We start from the raw sequence: 17,507 nt of genomic DNA on the forward strand, positions 1-17,507 counted from the left end.
AGGAATATGCCTATTTCATTTTCTCTTTTGCTTACCTTCCTTTTTGTTCCTCGGTCCCCAAGATTTCCATTGTTATGCACTACTACAGTCTACACACAATTGTTTTTCTGACCTCTCAGTTTTTAGTTATTATCTTAAGTACTGATTTTTTTTATTTCACTTCTATAAAAATGGTAAAGTTCTAAGAAATGCAGAGTATCCTTTCAGATGCAATTTTCACTTGAACTCCACTGAAAAGACAGGAAGCAATGAAACACTCATTACTATCATATTTGGCACAGCACACTATCTAACCTCTGCTTTTTTGTTTTGAATGGGAAGGTTGGGTTTTTTGTTTGGTTGGTTTTTTTAAATCATGAAGCAAAGCAGCCCAATAGGTTAGGTCTGGATGCAATGGAAGCATTAAACCTGCAAATCACATTATTCAGGTCTGTGCAATAAGAAAAATATTAGGAAGTAACTATTCTAAGCAACATCTTCTGGTCTAGAAATAAAGATAGGCACCAATAAAATATACAGAAATCTAGCTATTTGGAAGAAGGGGCACAAGGAGTTAAACAACGATAATGACTGCAGTTCTGGAAAGTAAAGTACATCCTTACAGAAATTCTGAAAGTAATCTACATGATTTGGAAATATGTATTTGCCATAGTAAACACTGGATACTGTTTCTTATAACATAAGGTTAAAATGCTTCAGGATCCTCTGAAAATGTCACAACTGTACCATATAGAACAACTTTTACTAAAAACACCTTTAAACAGGGTATCATTTATAAATCTGAACACTGTAAAAGGTATGTTCTTGGTTTTTTAAATGTATGCTTTCTATATACTAGCTAAAATTTCATTATGAGATTTTAACCACTTTTTAAATTATAAACCTCTAGTTTTCCTAAATCTTTCAAACTCTGAGTTCTCCAGCTGTGGCAGAAGTAGTTACTTTACCACATAAATACCTCTGTAATGTACAAAATTAGTTAGCAATCCACAAATGCTACTCAAACCCTTTTGAGTAGATACCATACTCAGACTAGATCACACTGCTAAATCAGTTTTTTTAAATTTTAAAATTCCAGAGTTTAATGAGTTGATAATCTAAATTACGAACAGCATACGAATTCAGAATGTTGTTCAGACTAGTGCTTAACTCACATTTAAACTAACAGAACTCACATACCTGAAACTTAGTCCCAGCTGAGCAGTTTGCTTGAAGACTGCTCAGATGAACCAAACTACCTTTAAGATACTTTTCTAGATTTCGATTTATATATGCCACATTTGAATATAATTTTCAAATGCAATCATATAAAACCATCTTCTCTCATTGAATATAGCCAAAATATCTCTCTGCCACCATACTAATACCCTCTGCAGTGAGGATTCCAGCGTTAAATGATGCAGAGGAAAAACATTCTGAGATGAACAGTTAAGCTGGAGGATACTATTTACACAGCCAGACCTAAGGGGTCCATTTAAAAGAAAAGCTTTTTTCAGAATTCAGTTTTTAAAATTCCTGTAATAAAAGAAAACACTATTGATCAACATCTGGATCTACTGAAACAGCGGAATCCAGTGAAACATCCCAAGTCAAGTCTATAACATCTAGTTGTTTACATTTTATAATTTTCTTACATTTTATAATTTTCTTCTTCTATCTTGTGTAGTCCCTAGAGTTGCCCTTCTTATCAGTAACTAAAGATCTAAGTTTTATACTCTTAGAACAGCTTTCACCTATTCAGAAAAAAATGGTGCCATCTTAATGGAATATTACAGGTTACAAATAACTAATTTTGGCTTTCTTTAAGGTAACTGGCCTTTACCATAGTGACACTTCAACCACCATTCCCAAAAGCAGACACAGGAACTAAAGATGGGTGCTTACGTAGTGTAGATCTACATCTTTACTCAACAACCAGTGTTTCAATTTTCAACTCAGTTAGCCAGGTCAAAACATTTAAACTCAAATGTAATAATCCAGGATTACATCTATTACTATTTTGTGAGACAATTTCTGTTCTCTCATCCCAAATCTCCTGCTTGCCCATGTATTTCTACCCTTCACACACAAGAGGTCTTGAAAACATGAAATATTGACAGATTGGTGTGACCTAAAATAAACTTGCCTGGCAGTTACTCAGTTTTATTCACTACCCCTTTTTACAGTATCTTCACAAGACATTTCCAAACTTCTCTAAATAACTTGTTAGAATTCTAATGACTTAAAATAACCTACTTTATTGTGCATCTTACAAAAGATCTTTGTATATGGATTTTTATATCAACATGTCTCCAAAAACTGAGAACTGCTGCATAGCATCTGATAGCTGAATCAAGAGAAGATAACAGAGCAAATACTAACTTCAGAAAAGCCTGACTATGACTAGCAACCACTCTCCAGCAGTAGCTGATACCACATGCTCCAAAGATAGACACTGCAAATCCAAATAGTAGGCAGTAACAGAATAATCTCCTTCAGGAAAGTCTCTTTTCAACTTCATTAATTCAAGTGTGACTGACCATATTCCTTCCATAATATGCATCTACCTGTATAGCTAGGGACTTCTACGAAGTTCAGTACAGATCAATTTATAAAAGAAGTTGAGATTTACAAGCCATTTAAAGTGGGTATTAAATACCCTCTTTCCTTGATAACTCATTCAATGTTTCTTTGTTTTCTCCTATGTTTCAAACTACTAGACTTCAAAGTCACTCATTCTAAGCAGCTTTGCCGCGGTTTTGGTACCACAACTTTCCAAAAGTACCTTCATCTTGCAAAGAGGATTGCCACTTTGAGAAACAGAATCTCCCTAAATTCAGACTAGTTTATTATGAAAGGAAAACCATGACAACTGTTTGTACTCTTGCTTTATTATTACATCCGGCCTGGTCACTATTGGAAATTCAATCTGTTATTGTTGCTAGGAGCCTGTTGCTATGCAACCTAAAAGGGTTATGCAGCGCTTTCAGGCTGAGAAGCATTGAAAACACCACAGGCCTCCTCCTATGGCTCTAACCAGTTTATTTAAATAGATTAACACTCTCCTCAGTCAACCCCCAACTCCAGGCATACCCTTAAAAAAAGTTACAATTACAGATTTGAACAATGTAAACAAACATGAAAAGATAAAAATTATACAAAAACAATGTATCTGATTTCTACTGCATGTTACAGCAAAGTAAACAGCAATATTTCCTCTAATTCATCATTTAAGTTAGGAAAGTTAAAATCCTTAAGCTTCAAAACCCTTCAAAGTTTAACTTTCAACATCTAGTACAATGGAGTTGCACAACATGCTCTGCACAGATATTTTATAATAAAATTTGACAGAACAATACATTAAGTTTCATACTCCAGATCATAAAGCAGGACTTTAAAAAAAAAAAAAAGCCCTAAAAATAACTTTTAAATGGCAGAATACTACTTAGCATTTATTCTCTATATCAAAAGATGTCCAACAGGCCTGTAAGTTGGTTTTAAAATGTTACAGTCAAACTGAGTTCTGCCTTTGTGTGTCTTTGTCACCTTTACAGATTATGCAAGCCAAATTAAGACATCCACATACATCTCTGCAGATTCATTTATTTCAGCAATATTTTTGCAAATCTGCTGGAGAATGGCTAAGAAATTACATGCAGAAGAGCTGAATATTATGGCACAAATTGTTCTACAGCACCAGAATTAAGAAAGCTACATTTTCTCCAGCTTGGTCCTTTAAATGGATCCATACTACAACACACTAGCACAGGTTGTGAGTGGTTGCTGACTGACTCAACAGGACACTGGGAGTGTAAAATGAGTTGTAACTGCCTTTTCTTCAGTGGTAGTATACATTTTTGCTTACCTTCCCAAACTAATTATTTTGTTGGTATCTGTTTTTTTGAAACTTCTATCCCTCTTTTGAATAAGATGGACAGCTGTATCAGAAAAAAAACCTGTTTCCTTAAGAGTACAAAGCTAAGAAAGAAACACACTGTCCCAAAAGTTAGTGGAAATGCTGAGATTAATTGTCTATACAATAGCCATAACATCCAGTGCCACAAAATGGATTCCAGAAGTCAGATGTGGAAATGCTAGGGCTTGCCCTTCCCAAAACGCTTTGTACTACTTAGTGGTTGAGGTTTTCCAGAGGAACCTTGAAAACAATAACAAATCTGAAGACTGTTCTTAAGACAAAAATCTCAGAGTGTTGGGGGTGAGACAGCAAACAGCATCAGAATGCATTCATGAATAAAAACTCTTCTAACTAGAACTTTGCTTCTTCTCGAGAATTTGTAAGCTTGCAGAATCTTTTTATAAAGCAAAGCCAAACTTCTCACCTATGTTAGGGTAAGACTTGAACCTCAAAGAAGTTGCCTTATCCCCTATACTTCGTGGATTTAGCCTAGTAAAGTTGACAGTCACTACTCTAGTAGAGTCCACAACCAAATACCACGATCAGACATGTTCCATCAACTTCTACAGCCAAAACAATAAATCTAAACACTTACTGAGTATGATCACCATTGCTAGTTTACTTTTTGTAATTTCATAAAGAAAAGATCACTGTAACATTAAGTTACCCTAGTGGTCATGACCTCAAAGATGACAGGCAGCTTGGAAAACATCAACAGGGGTATAGCTAGAACAATCTAAGCATGTTATGCTGTAAAACTACCTACTGGTTTGTAATTAAAAATTAGATATTGATTATTGGAACTAAGTTTTACAGTCAATATTGTTAGAGCTTGTTAAGTGCTTCTGTGTTGCCTAAAGACTTTAGATACAGGAAGGACTTTGACAAAGAGAGCAGAGATCCAAAGCTACGTCCATCTGCCATTTTTACTTAAATGACCTTTCCTATGTATGATATTCCCTTCAATGTCACTGAAGCAAATGAAGCTTGCAAACATCAAGGTTTTGTTTACACAAAACAGAATAGGGCCTTGATTTATTAAATCTGTTGAGACACCCTGGCTGTCTTCATTGACAGCTCAATAAGAGAAATTTGACCAGAATCTGGCTGTAATGAGCTTCAGGCCTAGCCTAGCATTCCTCCATCCTTTATTATAGAAGATAGCCCAGCTGTAGTACTGGCCATTCAAGGAAGCTATGCAAGCTGAATGTTCCCTCAGCAAGTAGCAAACTAGCTCTAGGAGACAGTTCCACATTACCCAGCTCATTTAAGAAGTTAATGTTGTCTCCTGTAACTCTAGAACCCCTATTCCTAGGATATAATTCACTACCACCACAATTATACCAGAGAAAACAGAACTGCTCCCCTATGTTTCCTCTTCAGAAGAAAAAACATTTTAATGAAAGACATGAAATTGATAAGCTGTGGCTACTGCTACAAGCAAAAAAACCTGAATCATTTAAGGTGCTTAGAAAAGTTGTTTCAGCCTTCAGAAACAGTGCAGGGGGGTAGGGATCCTGCAGAAAGTCTTTTCCACTAGTTTATTCTAGATGTCAAATCACTTAATGTAAATGGACTACATTTGGTTCTACATACTCTCTATATACATAGAGAAGAGATATATACATGCATGCTGTCACTCTGCATACACCTATACTGTATGTGCAAATAGATATATATAAACATACACACATCCACACATACAAAACAGCTGCTTCATACATATATAGTACACATACATCCAGCCATCCAAACTAAGTGACATATATGTTGTTACACATACTTCACAGTTTTGAACATTTTCCATTATACTATTGTTTTCATTTCATTGTACCTTAAAAAGAAAAAAAGAAGTTGTCGTACATAGTTCCTCTCACCCGTAAGTAGTTTCAGAAGATTAAAGTTCTCAGCAATGCTCAGATAAGGCACAGGAAAAAAAAAAGCTATTTGCCTGTACGTATTTAGATACATACATATTTTATGATACTTAAAACCCAGCTACTTCCATACTAAGTTTTAGTAAATGCACAAGTTCCAACAGTAATTTAAATGTGGCATAGCCATGAAACTTCATTACCAGAAACTGGCAATATCAGGCTTTTAGCTGTGACTCAACTAAACTGCTAAATTTCTCTGGAGATACTGTTTAACAATGCACGAATTGCCATGTAATCATCTTCCACATACAGACTACCAACACCATACCCTCAGAGCAGTAAACACACCACTAGCTGAAGCTATGATTTTCTCCCAAACTGCTTTTCTACAAATTTATTAAGGTGTTTAGCCCTAAAGTCAATGATTGAGAAATTGTTGTTCCTGTATCCCCAACACAGCCACAGCTAATACAGAAGCAGCATGAAGGAGAAGTGGAAGACAAAGAAAAGAACAAAGGCAGGATGAGTAATTGTAAAAGGCCAAGCACGTAAGAGTGATCGGGAGAAGAGATGTAAAGTATATGTAGAGGAACAGCCATTAGCTGAGACGCAAGTGAAAGCTAGTAGTGAAAGGAGGGAAGATAGTTGGAATTAATGCATATAAATTAATGGTTCTCAGCTTTCTGAAAATCTCACCTTTCCTGCTTTAAAGCTAGAAAAAAGCAAAAACACTTTTAGAGACACTGTCCATATATCCTCAGAATGATTGTAAAATTGGTGCACTGTACACAAGAAAAAAAAGCAGATGCATTGCAGGTGCAAGTTTGATTATCCCTAATACAGAGAATACAATGAGTGAGAGGTCAGAAGTGTACAAAATTGACAATAATAAAACTATATTTCACTTAGAAATAAACAAGACTAGATATGTTTCAGTAAATTGTTTATAATTCTTGCTGAAATGTAATACATTCTTAATATCTTCATTTATCAAAACTACATTATTGTGTTCAATCACATCACTTACCATTTGCAATAGGTATTAAATTTTCAGCACCATAAGAGCTAAAAATTTCATATTTAGAAATAACAGACTTAGGAGGACATAAGACCAAGTGCTACAGGAACAGTGACCACAGCGAAATAAAAACTATGCCCTTTTCACTTTGTACATACAAATACATTCTATTTACAGTCCCATGTATCTGCTACTAAAAACTTTGGCAAAATTTTAATTATAAAGGTTTTTCACTATTATAATCAATTATATGAAATGAGATGGTATCCTTTTCACATCTCCAAACATAAAAGGATGGCCTTAAATAAGACTTGTATACTCTATAAACAAACAATAACAAAGAAAGCTAATTTTAGTTTGTTATAGTTCCACTGAAAACTTGAATTTGTCATTACAGTAATGAAAGTCATAGTCTAAATTATCAACATAATAACATTATCAAAATAATATACTCTGACATGAAATGAAAATTATGATTGTAAATTATAAAAAAAATTTATACCTCTGTGTATGGATAATGCACTCAAATATGAAAACATAGATTAAAATTTATCACATATAAAGGATATAAAGGATTATGAATATGTGTCTGACTATATGAATATAAAGGATTGGGAGAATCCAGAACAACTCTTAAAGAAACCTGGATCTCTAAACACACAACTTCTCATCCCATTCTAAAAGAGTTCCAAAATGAAACAGAATTACCCAATCTGACCATTTCAAATCCTAAAGCTCAGTTTTTCCTGAACTAAACAACACCGAGCTAGTACTTAAAGCTGATCAATATGGTTAGACTTAAATATTCAAAAACTACTGTGGATGAAGTGTTCAAAACTTTGACCAAGAAACAACTATGTGTGAAAAGAAGTGTAGAAAATTATGGCTGTAAAGAGTATAATAAACAATGATACCTTGGGATTAGTCACAAAAATTTTTCAAAAGTTAGCCTCTAATTGCCTTAGAGGATTGTACATATGTTTTCCAGGACAGGTTCTGACAAACCCAAGCAAGCAGCAGCAGCTCGTCAGTCAGACCTACCAGGTGTGGGAGCTTGGCTTTGCCATTCCACAAAGGTGGCAGGTATCAATAGGCTCTGCAGAAAATCTTAGTAGGTGTCAAGTGAGCACATTTTTTAATAAGAGTTCAAAGTGATAAAAAAAAACCAAACCCCATCCTGAAACAACTCAAGATCTTATTTTAAGATATCCTCAGAGCTTCCCACTCCTCAATATGATTTTTTCCCCCAAAATCTGGAGATTTACCTATTCTCAGACTGGTGGTAAAAGAATGTGTATTGAGAAGTTCAGAATCTGCTTCTTTCCAATTGTATAAAATTGGCTAAAAGAACGTTCCTCAGAATATATTTAAGTGTCAATTTTGTGTCCATTGACATGAAGCAGGCTAAAGCACCCTGAGAGAAAGCTAGAGATGAGCAAACAAGCAAGCAAAGTGGCTGCTGGCAAAGAAAGAATCATGCAGTCCCTGGAAGCAGAGATCAGTAGCTGTAGGTTATCCCTACAACCCAGCCGGATACATGTCAGCAATGTGTGATGCTTAGCAGCTTTGTCACACCCCACTATCTCAGGTAAACTGTTAAATATTAAACCACATGCAAGGCAGGCATCCACCAAGGAACAGGGGGAAAAAGGAAAAAAACAAACAACACAGTGGATACTGAACTGCAGAGCTTAACAACTAAAAACAAGTGCCAAAAAATACTGAAGATAATTGTAATTACAAAATATATGTAAACAGGTATCACTGCCATGAATGATAATATAATAAGGCAGCAAAAAAGGACTAAATCATAAACTACAAAGAAGAAAAAAGTGTTGACATAAAGGAAGATTTGAAGTATGGTATATGCTTTAAATTCCCGTCAAGGAAAAAAGAAAGAAAAAGAAAGAAAAGAAAATGAACAATCAATCTTTAAGTACATATAGAAAGAAAACTTTCAAACAAGTATTCACAGAGAAGTTACAAAATTGGGTACAATTTAGAAAAAGCTACCTTATTTTAAAATACTGCTTTATGTCCTAAAGATATCCTTCACCCTGCCTATCATCTGAATTTTAAGTATCTCTTTAAAAATCTACCGCTTTGCTTTGTGTCCGTATATTTAAAGTTCAGTAATTGTAAAATTAAATCATAATTTTCCTAATACTGTATTAAAGTTAGCTCAAAGGGAAATCAAACAATCTCATTTTGCTTTGGTAGAATATGAAAAAAAAAACAAAGACAGATGGTAACTGATGATAAAAGTATCCATGTCCTTTGCCATCTGAGTATAGTTGTATAAGGTGACTAGTATTTCACTATGTTTATCATGTTCTTTTTTTTTTTTTTTTAAGAAATATATATTCAAGTTAAGAGCAAGTCCAGCAACAACAATTCTAGAGGAAATACGCACAAAATGTATTCTGTTGAAAGCAGTGACAAAGAAATAGTCTCACTGTAAGAATATTATTTTTCCAAACATGCTTGAAATCCAGTATCACACTGAGCAACATGTAAGCTATTAATTTTAACCTTATTTGCTTTCTCATGTAACTTTTCCCAATGTTAGCTTTCACAAGCACATATTTATTCACAAAGACACTGTTATTACCACAACTGTTTCAAAAATAAAGCTTAATTTTGGTGTCTCATTAAATGATTAAATATTTTTAATGTAAAAATATACACAAATTCATACACATAGAAATAAACCAAAAACCTCCTTAAGCCAAACACACCAAAAAACTCCCACATGGCTTTTTGTTCACCTTGCAGTAAAAGACACTCAGTTCTAAACAGTGCATTCTGTTCTGTTTTTCCAACCTAATGGTACTCAGCACCTTAAAAGATAGTGATTTGAACAAGTCTCAGCTTGGGTTTCCTGGGTAGATATCAGTATTTTTATTTTGGCTCTATGTGTGACTTAAAAACAACGACTTCAACGTTTGCTTTTAAATTACAGGCATATATTTATAAACAATATTCTATAATTATTAAATCCTCCTTACTTACCACTGCACTTCTCTCAGAGAAACAGTTCTTTAAGCTCTTAGCTAAGATTGACTCTAGAAAGCAGGTGAAAACATGAAATTGTGGAAAATACATGCATAATAGTTCTTATTAGCTAGGATTATCTATCATGCCTTTTTTCCCCTCAAAAGAAAAACCACCGAGATAAAAAAAAAATAGGAAGTACAGTGTAAAACCCAAACGAAGTAATAAATCCTGAACAACATACCAGCACACAGATATGAAAAAAAAAAATTTAGGGGAAATCTATTAATTATTTAAAAAAAAGTATGTCATTAAGCAAGCTAGTACTGTACAATAGCAAATAGTTAACAAATCTCTATGTTTACAGTAATTGTACTTACAATACAAATAGAATATCAAGAATTGCACAATTGGGTCCAAAGCATGTTTGTTGGTTTTCTGGCTTCTAAGGTTACAGAACGTTTCTAACAGAAATTTTCATTTTTCATTTTCATTTCAAAATTTTCATTTTCAAATTATCTGACAAAAAGCTTGATACTCTTTGTAATGTAATGGTAATGTAAATACTATTACTTTCAAAAGATGGTTTAATGAAAGGTGATGTTAACTGATTTTTATAATTGTTTAGTAAGATTTGTTTTATTAGGCTCCATCCTACTGCACATATAGAGAAATTGGAAAATAATTCCAATAAAAGGACATTCAATGCCAATATTAAAGGTATATCTTGATTTCTAAGTCTTAAAGACATAAGACTAGGTAACATGTCATTTCATTGTTTTTCATAATTGCCAAGTAACAGTAAAATAACATCATCAAATACATACCATTAGCCATCTCATTTATAATATGGGAACATAAAAACCTAAACTATGACACATACAACACCAATACTGAATACTTTTTACTATATAATTTTTGAGATATGTTAAAGATTATTCAATTTGTTTTTCCTTATTGAAGCTCTTTGTTTTGCTCAGCAAGATTTATATCACCCTAATTTTCTTGGTATTCACTTTATGTGTCTGACAAGTCAGACACATAACCTTACTTGACAGAAACATTTTTAAAGACAAGTACAGTAGAATAGAGGTACTTAAAAAAGAACTGACTATGTCATGGTGTTAGATCTTTTACGACATTTCAAGTTTCACTGTGCATTCAGTTATTTAGTTGAACTGGAAAAAGGATTTTTCCCAGGAAAAAAAAATGCACTGCAAACACTTTATGGAAATCTTATGTCCCTCTTCCACCGAAATTCTCGAATTTGAGAGAGGTACGTTTAACAACTTATGAATAAAATCAAAATGCAGGTTCTGAATAATGTATTTGCTTGTTTATGCCTTAATCATTGAATTTGATTCAGCTAACAATGAAACATCTGCATTTCAATAAAGAGATTACTTTCTAATACTGCCTTGATTATCAAGACTATAGTTATCACAATTAGTAATATGTATGTATGCCTCTGCTTATCCCTCAAGCAGTGTTGAACAAGAGTAAGAGATACATTAATTTTGCTATGGACTTCGGCATCTGAATGCGCCACAATGATCAAACCTCAGCCAAAACAAACAAACAAAAAAACCCTGGAACAGAACCACTTCAATCAATAGAAGCATTGATTCCAAAACTATTTTTCTGATTTCACCAATAGCAGTTACTGCCATACACACTTGCTTAGAACATTGCTCTTCATCTCCATCATTGCTATTCATTTTATACTTGCAGCTCCATGATAAAGCAAACATTTTTTTCTAAACAAACACCTCTTTACAGACAGTCCTATGATCCTCGCTTCCCAAATACTTTTTTGGACACAACCCAGTTCTTATGGAATTTAACAGGAATACAGGTAAGTTATAGGAAAGATATTTTAGATATCCTCATCACAAAATACCCTCTTCAGATTCCTGGCCATTATTTTTTTGAATACCACTTACAAATCACCAGGCAGTTACCCAAATATAGAATGTTTCATCAACGCCCCTGAACTGGTCTCAACAAAGCAAGGAAATTATCCAATTTGTTTTAAAATTTTAAATAATTTCCAATAAAAAATGTTAAGTTTGCTGGTTTTCCTCTTTTTCTTTATTTTCCTCTTTCACTGCAGCAGAAGAATTAAGAACTGCAAATTAAGACCCTAATAAATACACACAAATAAAAGTCCACAGAAGTCAACAACTGGGGCTTGGTTTTGCCAAGTATTCAACCAAGATCTTTCTTTCTTGTTTTTTAAATCCCTTTCTTCATATTTGCCTTCTCCTGAAGAGACCTAACAAATTTGTTTTCCTTCTATTGCAGTTTTCTCTACTGCTAATATTTTTGCCTCTGCAGGGTTCCAGTGAAAATTCTCAAGGTTTCATTATAAAATACTTCACAAATAAGTGCACGGAATCCAGCCTATGTCCAGTCCTAAGTCTGTGAAATCCAGAGAATGAAGTGTTGGCCCAAAATAACATACTGTAAATGCACTGAAGGAAAGAACACCACAAGAGTTCTGTGGTGTTAGGGAGATCATCTCTTGGGCACCTAAACTATGTCTTTGTGATATATCTCAAGACAACTATTTTGTGACTTTAGCTCTAGAGGCTATCCCTCCTCTTTTACCTCCAGAGGTGAAGATTCAATTGCAGTCCTAAGAAATGGAACTGGCCAACAAGAAAAAGACGACAAACTAGACCACAGCCTAGGAACTTCTGCTGCAGACCAAGCATCACCAGTAAAACCATAGTATAGTTCAGGCTGCCAGGGATTTTCAGAGCTCTCAAGTCCAACTTCCTTGCCAAAGCAGGCTTAGACTTGGCATCAGACCAGCTTCTCAGGGCTTATCTAGTCAGGGCTTGAAAATCTCCAAGGACAGAGATGGCAAAACCTCGCTTGGCCCCAGCTGCGTTGCTGGGCTGTCCTCATGGGGAAAAAGGTTTTCCTTATCTCCAGTCTAAACCTCTCTTGTTTCAACTCATGAGCATTGTCTCTCATCCTTCCACCATGCACTGCTGTGAAAAGCCTGCCTGCACGTTCTTGATAACCTTCTTGTAGGTATTAGAGAAGGCTGCTGTCAGGACCCCTGAAACTGTATCTTTTCCAGACTGAACAAGCCCAGGCCCCTCCATGTCTCCTCAGATGTGCGTGCTCCAGGTCCCGACTGTCTTAGTGGTCCTCTGCTGAACTTACTCCATTTTACCAATGTCCTTCCCATTTACCCGTGTCCTTCCTTCTGCCATTGCAGAAGGGCAAAACTAGACATGGATGTACATGTTGCCTAGTAAGTGCAGAGCAGGATGGGATAATCATTTCCCTCAATTTCCTGCCTGTACCCTTGTTCATATAGTCCAAGAGATACTGTTGATCTTCCCTACTACTAAGGCACACTGCTGGCTCATGTTCAGCTCACTGCCAACCAGGGACCCCAGGGCCTCCTCCACAGTGCTGCTTCCCAGCCATTCTGTCCCCAGCCCATAGTCTACAGACTATTGGCTGAGGGTCTGTGAAGACCTAGACAGCTGCACAGGACTGGAATTCCTCTCCCTTTTGGCCAGTATATTACTGTAGAAGTAGGTTAAGAGAGTCTTTTTTTCAGTGTCCACTTTTGTACCGGATTTCACTAAGTAGCACAATAATACCATGTTCATAACAGATAATACATAAGTTTGTTCTAAGAAAAGATGCACTTTCTAGGACTTTGTGAAGGACAGTTAACAGGGTATTTGAGAAAATACACTTAATACAGAAACAGCATGGTAACAGTCAGTGACATGAAAAACCACTAGTTTACCTATTGCCATAATGCAAGTAACTCCATTTGACAAGGTTGGACCTAGATTAAAAAGCAATGCCCTGCTAGATGATTCTTATTCCTATGAAATTATCTGCCATGTTTCTTTCACTCTTCAAGAAAAAAATAAAAACCAAACAGGACACCACACAGCACTGAGTGCCCTGAGCATCTTCTGTTCGTTTGATTTTATGGCAAACTTAACAATTTCCATACTGGCAGGTTAAATGCTATTACTAGAGTACCTAAAAAGCTTTTGTATCAATACATGAAAGGCAGAAGTACTTCATGTAGAATAAACATATTTTTAAGAAGAGAATATAAATATTAGCCAATGAGAGCAGATTGTTAGGAGTTCAGAAGCATAGCTATAAAACAAAGTCACACTTGTGACCAGGCAGCTTCGTGCATGGAGATGACAGAGCTAATTTTATTACAGGACTTAACATATTATCTATCAACATCTCAGTCCCCAATATTAACACCCAATTACATCTTCAAGACATTTTTAATGGCCAAACCCTGTGATGTTGCCCTTCCTATACAACAAACTTTGGAAAAAGTACTTTAGCATTTCTGATCAAAACTTCCCCCCACCACACACCCCTTCCTTTATCATAGATGACCAAAACATAACTTCCACTTTCCTATCTGCCAGATACAGCTGCTTTTCTGCCTTGGATATTATACCTTTTCCCATATTATAAAATGTGGGAAGAAAATCTTATATTTTATTAAAAACATTAGTTATTTTCATTACAGGAAAAAAAATTAACTGCTGGCTCCACCTGAACTTTTGTTTTAGTAGGCTATAGATGGTCAGCCTGTTGATGTTGAGCTTTCAAGAAATTCACCTGTGTCTGAAGAGTTACCATCCTTGGATCATAACATGTAACCAACAACACAACTATGCTGACACAAGAATTTTTTAGTATCCCAAACTTACAACTGTGCTGAGGACACAAGCCATTAAGAGCTGCTGAGATTTACAGCACTGAGTTGTTCCAGGTCCCAACCGTATAACCTAGTATGTCATCTTGAAATCAAGCAGTGGGAACCCTTAAAATGCAGTCTTTCACATGCAAAGTAATTCTAAAACTCCCCTTCATCTCAATTGCCTTAAATATGTTTGTGATATACAACTTGTGACTCGAGGCCACATGAAGAATATATCTTCATTAGGTCATGAAAGTTGGTCACTGCACTGAAGCCATGATCCTGTGTCTAGCTCTTCCCTTAAGTCAAGAAATGTCAGTTTCTTCAGAATTCAATCAGGAGAAATAGATACTAAAGTAAGGACAAGCAGTGAAGACACTGAACACCTTCAAGCCGTGTTAGAGACAGGAAACTTGACTCAGTGGCTCGTATCAGGATCATGGCAGGTAATTTTAGTAACTGAAATTTAAGTCTTAGTAAGACCTGCCTCCTCAAACAACTATTGATACAAGATGGTAACTGAAATCTGAACATCCCAGACCTCATAAATTCATAAGGTTATACTGTTTGACTACTGACCATCTGGATAACTTGAAACAACAGCATTGAAAAAACCCACACCAAACAGCTGCAACTAAAACACCATAAAAACACAACCTTTAAAATACTAGGAGAAGCTCTGTTCCATAAGCCAGAATCACTACTTGCATGATGAATTATGCTGTTGCTCTGTAGGACCAACTAATTCTCAGCTATTGCAAATAAACTTTCCCTTGGTTTGACATAAGTTTGCTAGTGAAGTGTCTTTCAGTCACAAAACCAGAATTCTGTGAACCAGCCTGAGGTCTGGAAAACCCTAAGCCTCTCTCATCTCCACATAGCTGCAGACCCAGTGCACCAAAACCTTTACAAATTTACCTGCCCACTATTGTTCCTTGAAATACCCTGTCAGGACTATGCTCCTTAAAGTACAAAGGAGTTTCAGAGAGTTAGAGAAAAATAGAGCAACTCAGGACAACCTTCCGTCAGAAAGCACCTGGAAAGCTGGAAAGAGACAATACCATGAAGAGTTGTGTTTTCATCTTAGCTCATTCACACTTGCCTCACATCAAAACGCAGAATCAGAGCACAAAAGAATTTCCATAGAAGAAGAGAATGGAGCCATCTTTCTGTGCTACACACATGAATTCTAAAGCTAGGCATGTTTTACTCCCTAAAAAAACCATAAGGATGATATAGCTCACAGAAGAGCTTTCATGCCTTTCAGAAAGTCCAAAGAAGAATGATCTTCCTAGAAGTCACAAGGAATTGCTATTACTATTACACAGAATCAACTCCAAGGGGTTAAAAACGTACTGGATTCTACATTTTTCCCTTTACTAAATCTGATAGAAAACAATAATATGAGTATGGAAGAGTTATTTATCAATTCTTTTGCAAATTGCAACTCAGTTGAAGTGGTTTAACACAGAGTGGGCCAAATAAAATAGGAGTGAACTAAATACTAAACAGAAACCCGCATGTTGACATGACCTTAGCTATCACATGCTCAAACTAGCATGTCAATTCCACCTCATGGCTAACAGTTAATTTGATAAGCCAGCTACTATGCAGGCAGTTCAACTGCTCCTCACCAGCCAAGGCTAATGTAATTTTGAATACAGCCAGACCTTTCTGCAGAACTAATCTAAATAGTTTTCATAAATCATATATTAATTTTATAAATGGGTGTAATAGTCAGTAGAGCTATAGATATTTAGTTAAACTTTAACTTTCTGTAACTTAACTAACTGTAAAGTGTGTATGATTTGATTGTTAAATTATTTTAGATTTTTTAATAAGAAATTGAGTAAATTTAGTTTAAAAATGGTGATTATAGAACAACTCTTTTCCTAAAAAACCCTTCAAAAACCAAGCATGGGTTTTTAATTAAGGTAAGTAGTTTTAAAGCAGGTTTTTCTTCTTTCCTGTATCTTTCCAAATTACCCAAGAGACCCAAAGCAATTAACATTGAATCCCAATAATAAACACAATATGTAAAAACTTAACTAGAAACACAAATTAACAATCCTTTGTGTACAGCCACGTCATTCCTAATGGAAGAACTACGATGTACATCTCATCAACATGAATGTGGCGTAAGAAACATTCTTCCTTCACTAAATCTGTAACTCTGCTGTCTCTCCTGCTTATGTCAAGCTACAGAACAAAAAAAGAAGTAAGAATACAGCACACATCTCATCGGAAAAAAAGCAGTTAGGGCTCTAGATAGAGAATTCTGAAAACTTTTTGCAGCAGTTAAAAAGAAGGTGAATCTTCAAATTTATGAGACATTTAACATAAGACAGAAATCCTGACAGTCACCACTCCTTCCAATGGCAAGACAACTACAATTATTTTGTTATTTTTGCTTTCAGCTACCTATAATGAATAGACTTAGTCCTCCTCAGTAAATACTAGTTATTTTTTGTAGTTCAACTCATCTGAGACTTGTGCTGTCAAATTGCACTCTCAGCTGTTCGCAGTGCAGAACACTACCAAGAGATAAGGAAGAAAAAGCTCAGGTGATAGTATCTCATTTTGGTTAGATGAGGCTACACAGACCAATAGCAACTTTTGTAAATGCTTTGTGGATATGTGCTACAGGTCACACCAAAAGACATTAGCTCAAATTCACAATCCTGGTCATCTAATCCACTAGCAAGTAAACCCTTCAGATAGCCTATAAACATCCAACATTGTCCGATTAAGGGAGCTAAGTAAGCAAGACTGCTCTTCCTTCTCCTCCTCAGATTTAGGTACATTTGGGGAGGGGGAAGAAAAATCAGACCAAAGGTACTCCAGAAACAAGGCATCACCTGAAAAATCAGCAGACGTGAACTAGCTCATTGGAGCTAAAAATGTATTTTCGAATTTTAGCTCCACAGAAGCGTAATAAATAGCTATCTATAACCTTAATAACTGTGTTGTAAGTAGTTCTGGCTCAGAATCCTATTACACTTTTTCAAT

The 17,507-nt window shown here is 35.4% G+C and overlaps 1 protein-coding gene across 3 annotated transcripts in view; it reads right to left on the reverse strand.

Annotated features, from left to right (window-relative positions):
* The window catches only part of RFX3 (regulatory factor X3), a 131,516-nt gene that overhangs the window by 107,279 nt on the left and 6,730 nt on the right, over positions 1-17,507 (reverse strand). The window lies entirely within an intron of this gene.

Source organism: Mycteria americana, chromosome Z (genome assembly GCF_035582795.1).
Source record: "Mycteria americana isolate JAX WOST 10 ecotype Jacksonville Zoo and Gardens chromosome Z, USCA_MyAme_1.0, whole genome shotgun sequence".
NCBI lineage: Eukaryota > Metazoa > Chordata > Aves > Ciconiiformes > Ciconiidae > Mycteria > Mycteria americana.